This window comes from Carcharodon carcharias, chromosome 11, assembly GCF_017639515.1.
Source record: "Carcharodon carcharias isolate sCarCar2 chromosome 11, sCarCar2.pri, whole genome shotgun sequence".
NCBI lineage: Eukaryota > Metazoa > Chordata > Chondrichthyes > Lamniformes > Lamnidae > Carcharodon > Carcharodon carcharias.
Genome location: NC_054477.1, coordinates 53,267,330 through 53,278,295, shown reverse-complemented (window position 1 = coordinate 53,278,295; position 10,966 = coordinate 53,267,330). Strand labels below are relative to the sequence as shown.

At 42.2% G+C, this 10,966-nt stretch overlaps 1 long non-coding RNA gene across 1 annotated transcript; it reads left to right on the top strand.

Moving 5' to 3' along the window:
* The first annotated feature begins 589 nt into the window (after positions 1–589).
* LOC121283952 lies at positions 590–10,431 on the top strand. The gene is made up of 3 exons (XR_005944405.1): positions 590–648; positions 5,999–6,070; positions 10,292–10,431. It is a non-coding gene; the product is annotated as an uncharacterized LOC121283952 (long non-coding RNA).
* Positions 10,432–10,966: the final 535 nt, after the last annotated feature.

Below are 10,966 nucleotides of genomic sequence, written 5' to 3'. Positions count from 1 at the left end.
TCCTTATCTGACTTTTTGGTAGTGGTTTGGTGCAACTGAATGGCTTGCTAGGTCATTTCAGTGGACAGTCATAACTGTACATCTGGAGTCACTTGTAGCCAGACCAAATAATGATAGCAGATTTTCCTCCCTAAAGGATATTGCTGGACCTGATGAGTAATTACAACAATCTGGTCGTTTCTTGGTCACTATTACTGAGACTAGCTTTTTATTGCAGATTTATTAATTAATTGAATTGAAATTCCATCAACAGCTGTTAAATGATCAGCTGTAATATCCTACCACTAATAACTCAAATCACCTAACTGAGCAAAAACCTGGGATCTTCTTGATTTTTATGGATTTAGTTCCATTGTGCTGAATGTCTGATCATAAACATTTCCCATTATATTAATATGAACTCTACTTGTACCGTATAATAATTACATAAAATTTTGATGATCTACTATATATTTTACTGCAAATATATTAGTACTAATGCAATACAACTTCTACTGCGGTAGCTTACGCATTTGAACAAATGGTGTGTAGTAAAATATGTAAGAGAGTGTATTTTATTTCTTTCAGCATATAGTGTTTATATTGAAATATTTGCTGTCAGCTTTGATACCGGATGTTCCTTGGCAAATACAACTGGCAATAGATAGGGTAAGTCTTTAATGGCATTATGTCAATCTAAAATACTTTTTGAGTTAAAAGTGAAAATGGCCATAGACTTGATAGCATTAATTTTGCATGGTTAAATATAGGAAATGTTCCATGTCTAATATACTAAACAAAATGTGCATGCTGAGGTAGTATATCATAAAAAAGATCTAAATCTCTGAAATTCCATATGGTTGGTCACCCTGCTTGTTGTAAAATATAAAAATATATAATTATAGAATCATAGAGGCCAGTCTACCCATCCTGTCTGTGCCAGATCTCTGCCATTCTCCAAATGCCACTCCCCCTACCTTTTCATGTAGCCCTATACTAACCACTCACTGTACAAATAAGGTTTTTCCTTACGTTGTCGTTGATTTTTTTTTGCCAATTACCTTAAATTTGTGCCCTCTGGTTCTTGACCCTTTCACCAACAGGAACATTTTTTCCCTAACTGCTCTAACCAGACCCTTCATGATTTTGAATACCTCTCCGCCTTCTCTTTGCCAAGGAGAACAGCCCCAGCTTCTCCAATCTAGCTATGTAACTGAAGTTCCTCATCTTTGGAACCATTCTCATGAATCTTTTCTGCACCCTCTCTAATGACTTCATATCCTTCCTAAAGTGTGGTGCCCAGAACTGGATGTAATACTCCAGCTGAGGCTGATCAAGTGCTTTATACAGGTTTACCATAACTTCCTTGCTTTTGTACTCTATGACCCTAATTATGAAACCCAGGATCTTGTATGTATTTTTAACCGTGCTTTCAATCTGCCCTGCCAACTTCAATGATTTGTGCACATATACCCCCAGGTCCATCTGTTCCTGCACCAGGTTTAGAATCATACCCTTAGGACTGAGATGAGGGGAAATTACTTCACTCAAAGGGTTGTGAATCTTTGGAATTTACTGCCCCAAAAGATTGTGAATGCGCCATTATTGAATACATTTAAAGCTGGGATAGACAGATTTTTGGTCTCCCACAGATATGGGGAAGGGACAGGGAAGTAAAGTTGAAGTCCAAGATCAGCCATAACCGTATTGAATGACCGAGCAGGCTCGAAGGCCATATGGTCTACTCCTGCTCCTACTTCTTGTGTTCTTGTGTTCATTTATTGTCTCTCCATGTTCTTCCTACCAAAATAAATCACTTCACACTTCTCTGCATTAAATTTCATATGCTATTTCTCCATTCATTCTACCAACCTGTCAGCCCTTTTGAAGTTCTACGCTATCCTCCTCACAGTTCACAATATTTCCAAATTTTGTGTCATCCACAAATTCTGAAATTGTGCCCTGTACACAAGCCTAGGGCATTAATATATATCAAGAAGAGCAGAGATCCTAACATCAACCCCAAGAAAACCCCACTAAAAACTGCCCTCCAGTCTGAAAAACAATCATACATGACTACTCTGTTTCCTGTCACTCAGCTAGTTTCTTATCCATGCTGCTGCTGTCCCTTTTATTCCATGAGCTCCAACTTTGTTCACTAGTCCGTTGTACGGCACTTTATCAATGTCTTTTGGATGTCCATATGCACTGCATCAATAACCTCATCAAAAAGCTCCAGCAAGTTAGGGAAAAATTTTCCCCCTGTGGGGGTGGGTGGTTGGGGGGGGGGGGGGCGGGGGGAGTACGGGAGCGGGCATGGGTGGGCGCGCCTCCGATTGGCGCTCCTGATTGGGGGCGTGCTGCCATTTTACGTGGGCGGGCCAATTAAGGCCCGCCCTGCGTGACATCTGCCAGGAAGTGCTATGCGCTCCCTGTGCAGGTCGGTGGGGGGGGGGGGATTCCCTCAGTCGGGAGTGTGCTCTTTCGCGCATGCACACGAAAGAACGCACTGATCTCCTGAGGCTAAGTGCTGCCTCAGATAGGCTCCGAATTAAAATTTGCAATAAAAATGATAGAAATATTTCCTTGGCATGTCCCCTCATGTGACACTGTCACATGAGTTGGGACATGTCCACAACTTTAACTGAAACCTTTATTAAAAATTTAAATACCTTCATGAAACCTCATCCCGCCCATGGATGAGGTTTCATGTTTTTTCTGAAGCCCGCCAGGGCTCCCGGCCTGCCCGCCAACCTTAAGGTTGGATGGGCAGGTCGATTAATGATTTTAATTAGTTTCTCAATGGCCTCAATAGGCCATTGACAAGTCATCGGGCATGCAGCTGACTCGGCTGCGCCCCCGCCGACCTGAAAATGGAAATGACATGGGGTGGCATCGGAAGTTCCACCCGATGTCATCCTGCGTCATTTTATGAGTCGGCGAGCGGGTCCCGCCCCCACTCACCGACCAGAAGATCCTGCCCTTAGTTAAACATGATTTGCCCTTAACAAATCCATGCTGGTTTTCCTTAATTAACTTGTATTTACCCAAGTAACTGATAATTTTGTCCCTAATTATCATTTCTAAAAGCTTCCTTACCACCAAGGCTCCGGTGTGTAGTTGTTGAGCTTGTCTTTGTTTCCATTTTTGAACAAGGATGAAACATTTGCAATTTTCCAGTCCTCTGGCATCACCCCTGTGTCCAAAGAGGATTGGAAAATTATGGCCAGTGCCTCCATAATTTCCTTCCTTATTTCCCTTAGTACCCTTGGAATCATCTCACCTGGTCCTGTTGACTTATCAACTTTACGTACAGCAAGCCTATCTAATATCTCCTCTTTATCAATTTTTAACCCATCAAATATTTCAACTACTTCCTCTCACTATGACTTTGGCAGCATCTTCTTCCTTGGTAAATACAGATGCAAAGTATTAATTTAGCATCTCAAAAATGCCCTCTGCCTCTATGTGAAAATCACCTTTCAGGATCCTAATCTGCCCCTTTTACTCCTTTTACTATTTATATGCTTATGGCAAGCTTTTGGATTCCCATTTATGTCAGCTGCCAGTCTCTTCTCATACACTCTCTTTGCTTCTCTTATTTGTTTTTTCTATTCCTTTCTGATCCTTCTATATTAAGCCTGATTCTCGGTTGTATTTATCCACCTGACATCTGTCATATGTATAATTTTTCTGCTTCATCTTACTTTCTGTTTCTATCACCATCCAGAGAGCTCTGGATTTGTTTGCCCGACTTTTCTCCCTCATGGGATTATACCTTGACTCTACCAGGACTATGTCCTTTTTTAGGGTAGTCCATTGTACGCTTACAATTTTTCTTGCCAATTTTTGATTCCAATTTACCCAAGCCAGATCTGTTCTCACCCCATTGAAGTTTGCCATCCCCAAAATAATTATTCTTACTCTGGATTGCTCCAGGTCCAGAAATGTCTCCTTTCTCTATAGCCAACCTAAAGTGATGAAATGGTCATTGTTCCCTAAACGTTCCCCTACTAACACTTGATCCACTTGGCCCACTTCATTCCCAAGAATCAGTTCCGGAAATGTCTCCTTTTTCATTGGACTGGAAACATACTGATGTAGAAAATTCTTCTGAACACACTCTTAATTAACTCTTCCCCTCTCTGCTCTTTACAATAGGTAATATTAGGATAATTAAAGCCCCCCCCTCCATTATAACTAATCTATAAGTCTTGCACTTCGCTATAATTTCCCTGGAAATTTGTTCAACTATATCTTTCCCACTAGTTGGCAGCCTATAGACTACGCAAAGCAATATCATGGTATCTCTTTTGTTAGTTAACTCTAATTAAATAGATTCTGTCCTTGACCTCTCTGGGACATCCTCTCTCCCAAGCACTGCAGTGTTCTCCTTAATCAATATTGCACACCTCCTCATTTCTTTTCTTCCTTATCTTTCATGAACACCTTGTATCCAGGAATATTTAGTATCCAGTCCTGACTTCTTGAAGCCGAATCTCTGTGATTGCCACATTATATTTCCACGTGGCTATCTGCGCCCAAGGCTTACCAACCTTATTCATTCCCTTCTGCGCATTCACATATATGCACAGAAATCCTAATTTAGACTTTATTATATTCCATCTTACTGTGACCTCACCTAATACCTCCTGTAGTGCTATCCATCTCTCCCAAATTCTCCCAATTTGGTGCTCCTCTCTAATATTAGCTGCTGGTTCCCACACCTCTGCCAAGTTAATCTAAACACTCCCCTAAAGCACTAGCAAATGATCCCACAAGGAAATTGCTCTCTGCTCTGTTCAGATGCAACCCGACCTACCTGTACAGATATCTCCCCCAGACCTGGTCCCAATGGCCCAAGAATCTAAAGCCCTTCCTCTGAACCATCTCTCCAGTTACACATTCATCTACTCGATCCTCCTATTTCTATACTCGTACGTAGCACTGGGAATAATCTGGAGACGATGACCTTTGAAGTCCTGTTTGCCAGCTTCCTTCCTAGCTCCCTAAACTCTGCCTGCAGGACCTCATCCCTCTTTCTACCTATGTGGTTAGTATCAATGTTGACCACAACCACTGGCTGTTCACCCTCTCAGAATGCTCTACAGCTGCTCAATGACATCCTTGGCCCTGTCATCAGGGAGGCAGCATGCCATCCTGGATTCATGCCTGCATATGTAGAAGCACCTGTCTTTTCTCACAACTTTCAAATCGCCTATCACTATTGCTTTTCAATCTTCCTCCTGGTCCCCTTTACAGCTGAGCCAGCCATGGTGTCATGGACTTGGCTCTGACTACGATCCCCAGATGAACTACTACTCTCACCAGTATTCAGAACTGAATACTTGTTGGAGAGCGAGAAGCACTCAGAGTACTCCTGCAGTACCTCTCCACTCCTCGATTGCCTGATCACCCATTCTCTCTCCCTGCTTGCATACCCTTAAAAGCTGTGGGGTGACCACATCTATAAACATGCTACCTATGAAGCCCGCAGTTTCACAGATGCACTGTAGTGATGTCAGCCTCCGCTCAAGCTCTGAAACCTGAAGTTGGAGCTGCTGTAGCTGGTGACACTTTCTGCACATATGGTTGGCCAGGATACTGGAAGAATCCTGGAGTTCCCACATAGAGCACGATGTGCACTCCACGGGCGATATTTAATGGAGGCAATGGTGGTCTTGCCTAGGTGAGAGGCCTGTACCACCACTTTTCGGGAAGGCCCACCGAATTAAGAGCTGAATTCGAAACCAAGTACCAAAGAAGAGTCATTATGGACTCAAAATATTAACCCTGTTTCTCTCTCCACAGATGCTGCCAGACCTGCTGAGTTTTTCCAGCACTGTGTTTTTATTTCAAATCAAACACATACTAATCAGGAGCAAGCATAATTCCCAAAATAAATAAGTTTCTCAGTTCCAAAGTAATTTTGTTAGCATTTCTGTTTACATTGTACATATCTGTCTGTGCACAGATGAAGAGCAATATATAACAGAATGGCATTGTTTTGTTACATTAGGAAAAATATGAAGCACAAAAGGTAATGGAAGCTGAAGGCACCAGTTCATTTTAGGCAAAGTGCAATAAATACGTAAGTAGTTGAAATATTCACCATGTATTCCTAATACTAGCCTTTGCATTTACTGATTATTCCATAATTTAATGCTTATTATAATTTTGTGGGGCTTTTTTGTTCCTCTGGGAGCATGGAGAAATCAACAATTGTAGCAACAGCATGGAACAGAATGAGGAGTTATCAATAGAAAACCATTGCACTAACTGTTAAATTGTGGCAGGGAATTTCAAGTTCAATCTTTGAAGGAACCAGCTCTCCTGAAGTTGAGCTATACCAATACTAATAGTACTTACTCATCACAATTACTGTTTATCATAAAAAATGCAAATAAACATTAAACTTGCCCCAAAGTCACTCCATAGTAGTTCTCTTGCCTCTGAATCAGAAGGTTGTGGATTCAAGCCTCACTCCAGAAACATGGGGTAGAATTTTACAGGCACCTGCTGGTGAGTTTGCAGGTGAAAGGGGCTGTAAAATTCCCTGGGTGGACTTCCCGCCACCCTCCCACCCACCCCTGACCTGTCCACAATTTCACGGGGATGGGTGAGGCCTAGAGCGGTTTGCCCGCCCACGCCCCAATTGAGGCCCTTGAGTCCAATTAATAGTCAATAAGGGCTCCTTCCCACCCAGGCCAGCCCAAGGGCTCCAAGGATATTGGTGGTGGGGGTGGGGGTTGAGGGGAGCACAGCAAGTTACCCTGCCCAGGTGTTGTGGGGAACATCTTCATTATTGGCCACTTTGAAGATCAAGCACCCTCATCCCAACAAAGTCTGGGGCCCCTGGGTGCTCCCTCCATTCCTGCCCTTCAAATCATAAACCCCCACCCCACCACACCCCTCACTCCCACATCCACCAACCACACACCCCATACACCACCCTCCCTGAACTGCCCAGGGCCTCCTGCCAAACAACCCCCCGGCCAGTACTTACTTGCATCTTGCCACTGGCAACCACTCCCAATAATGCTGCTAGTATGATAGAGCTACTGGCCCAATCTGAGGTGGGACTTGTGCCGAGAGAGGGGCTGGAAATCTCGTCTCCAGCCAATTATTGCATGGGGGGAAGCACTGATCAGCAGGAATGTGAAAGCTCCCCAGTCGGAAAAATTCTGCCCATCAGCCCATAATCTAAACTATCGTACCAGTGCTTCACTGAGGAGTGGTGAGTACACTGTGAAAGCTGTAAACCAAGATCCTGCCAATTCTTTCAAATAGATGTAAACGATCCAGTGGAACTAATACAAGAACAAGAAGGTTCACCTGGTGTCATTACCACCCTCAACTGCATCATTTGTATTTATATTCCTATTGTGAACTATGGGGCAAATTGGGTACAGTTTCAGAAGGACATAATTCTAAAGGTGGGAGAGGAGCAGGGGGACCTGGGTATAGATATGCATGAGTCATCAGGTCAGGAGCACGGTTAATAAAGTGTAGAGTATCCTGGGCTTTATTAATAGGGGCTTAGAGTACAAGAGCGAGGAGGTTATGTTGAACATGAGTTTGGCCTCAGCTGGAATATTGCATCCAGTTCTGGACACTTTAGTAAGGATGCAAAGGCATTGGAGAGAGTGCAGCAAAGATTCAGGAGAACAGTTCTAGGGATGAGGAACTTTAGTTGTGAAGATAGATCAGAGAAGTTAGGACAGTTTTCTTTGGCAAAAAGAAGGCTAAAAGGAGATTTGATAGAGGTATTGACAATCATGAGGGGTCTGGACAGAGTAGATAAGGAGAAACTGCTCCCACTTATGAAAGGATCAAGACACAGAGAGCACAAATTTAAAGTAATTTGTAAAAGAAACAAAAGCGACATGAGGAAAAACATTTCCACGCAGCAAGTGGTTAAGGTCTGGAATGCACTGCCTGAGAGTGTGGTGGAGGCAGGTTTAGTAGAAGCATTGAAAATGGAATTAGACTGTTATCTGAAGAGAAAGAATGCCCAGGGTTATGGGAAGAAGGCAGGATAATGGCACTAAGTGAATAGCTCATTCAAATAGCCAGTGCCAATATGATGGGCTGAATAGCCTCCTTTTGCACTGTAACAATTCTGTGACCTACCTCATTGTTGTATGTGGGATCTTGCTGTGTGAAATTCACTGCTGCCATTTTCTACTTTACAACAGTTAATACTGTTCATAACTACTTCATTAGCTGTGAAACACAGAATTTATGAAATATCACTTTATAACTAAAATCTTGTTTTATCAAAAAATTGGAAACTGGAGTTTTGACTTGTTCTTCAAATAATCTGACTATTAGAGTGTTTGCTTTGTTTTCCTTGTCAATAGGAACAAGAACACTGAATATTGCTGAGCAAATTATTTTTTAACATAGGAATTTCTTGTTGCCGGACAAAAATTCATGACAACAGTGGAACAGTTGTTAAAAATGATGAGGCAGCAAATATTTCTTATATTTCAGTAAGGGCATTTTGGCCATGTTTGTTGTGTGGTATGCTGTAGTTCTGCAGTACTGATTTTGAACAGCAGAGGTGGAGTGTTGGAAAAACTGCTTAATCGTTTCTGTTCAAAGGGCTTGCATACCATGACATTGTCATAATGATTCCATTTGAACTTATAAAACAAGGACACAGGAAGGGAACATGTTAAAATGAGAAAAGTGTTGATTATACCACATGCTACAAATTATAGACAGCAGGAAAAACATGAAGGAGATAAGAGAAGCAACAAGCTGAAAATTCTATGAAAGCATTTGTGAAGTATTTTAGTGCCATGTTAGCAACAGTTTTAATATTTGTGTAAAAAAAAAGTGCTCCCCCAGAAAATATTTTCAAATCGCTGCATGGTATAAAAGCTCCCATTGCGGATTTCCTGCCCACTATGAAAATCAGATGGTTTCTATCAAATTGAAATATGTGCTGATGTACATGATTGCAGTGTGTAGCCAGCGCTGACTGCACTGTTGAGTGGCTGCACATCTCAGCAAGGGGCCCAAAATTGTGAGTCTAGCACCAGTTGAAACTAATCTGTCTTAGTGCGCCTCTGAAAGGGGAAGTGCATTGTGGCTGGATTAGGTGATGGAAGCCATTCAAAAATGAATTGTAGATTAGGAAATACACAATATTGGCACAACATGGTAGAGAAGAGCCTCTAAGGTTTTCCAATGCTACACTGTAGTTCTTGGTCAAGGAGGTGCAGAGGAGGAGAGATGTCATCGATGCACCAGGAACCAGGAGGCCTTTCAGACAAAGTCTTAGAAGGCTGTGGGACCAGTTAGCCATGGTGGTCAATAACAGGAGTCAAGTCCTGACCTTATGACCTGGCTGTAGTGCCATAAAAAGTTCAATGAACTCACATGAGTGGTCAAGACTGGTGAATGCATTTTCAAATGCCCTATCTTCCCCAACTGCACTACTAACCTAAGCCCCTGCTCAATACATCACATCATTATTGCTCACCCACTAATAATCTCTATCAATCAGCACTCATACCTAACATTCATAAACTTCATCTCACCCTCAAACACTTAGCACTGCAGCAAACCTCATAGCCACACCGGCCGAACAGATTACATTAGATTCACTGACACACTTTCCTGCCTCTTGCAGAACTACTTGGTGCACCTCTGGAGGTAGCAGGTGCTATTGGGTATGGAGCAGAATTGGGAGTGCAGTTGGTTTCACTTCCCCTAGGCAGGGAAAGAAATAAAACAGCTAAGATGCCCACTGCTAAATATTTTCATTAGACACAGAATATAAGGGTTCATCCCACACACCTATCAAAGAAACTGTACAAAGGAAATGTGGACTGCAGATCAGGCTACAAAATGATCTCTGATCCCCTAACCTGCAGTTCCTGTGAACACAGCTGCCCACAGGAAGTACAGAAGCAGTAAGTAAGCCATTCACGTTTTCAGCAGATGATACAGTGTTATCAGGTAAGGACAGAACAGGCAGTGATGCGATCTGTGGCCACTAAGCTGTTGGCTCTTGCTGTTGGCCACTGCATGTGAAAAGTAGCTATTTAACTAGAACAAAAACAGAATTACCCGGAAAAACTCAGCAGGTCTGGCAGCATCAGTGGAGAAGAAAAGAGTTGACGTTTCGAGTCCTCATGACCCTTCGACAGAACTTGCCAATATATATTATTATAGATATTTAACTAGGTATTGAAGGGAGCTTGGTTTCTGTGACAGCATCAAAAATGACCTGCAGGAGAAAGGGAGAAATTGAAAAATAAATAGCTGTTATGTGCTGACTGTATTTTTTTTCTTTTAGATCTAAAGGAAGAGACAGAACAGAAGTATGTTTTATCCATATATGTAACCATCACTGAAGAGATATCTGACCTGCACTGAAGTTGAATAAACAAAAGATTGTGAGAAAGTTTACATGATCCTTTCACAATTAGCTGTGTAGGATGCAAGCTAACTGACCAAAAAAAAACGAAAACACTGGAGGTAAACATATTCCTAAATCTCCAACTGGTTAAAAAAAAGCATAGGGCTGAATTCTCCAGTCGGTGAGCAGGGGTGGGCGTCCTGACATCACTGCGCATCATTTAGATTTTCAGTTTGGTGGACTCGGCTGCACACCTGCTGAACTGTCAAAGGCCTATTAAGGCTTGATAGAAGCTAATTTAATCAGTTAAAATGAGCTGCCCATCCAAACTTAAGGTAGCAGGCAGATGAAGATCCTAGGCGGCTTTCACATTTTTCATGGAACCTCATCCACGGGCAGGATGAGGTTTCATAGAGGGTTTAAAAATTCAATTAAAAAATTTTTTTCTAAATCACTGATATGTCCCAGCTCCTGTGACGCTGTCACACGAGGGGACATGTTTTAACAGTTTTCAAATATTTTATTTAGAAATTTTTTAAACTTAAACAAATCTCCCTGAGGCAGGTGCCTCAGGGAGATTTCTGCTCTCTTTTCACGCACATGCATGAGATT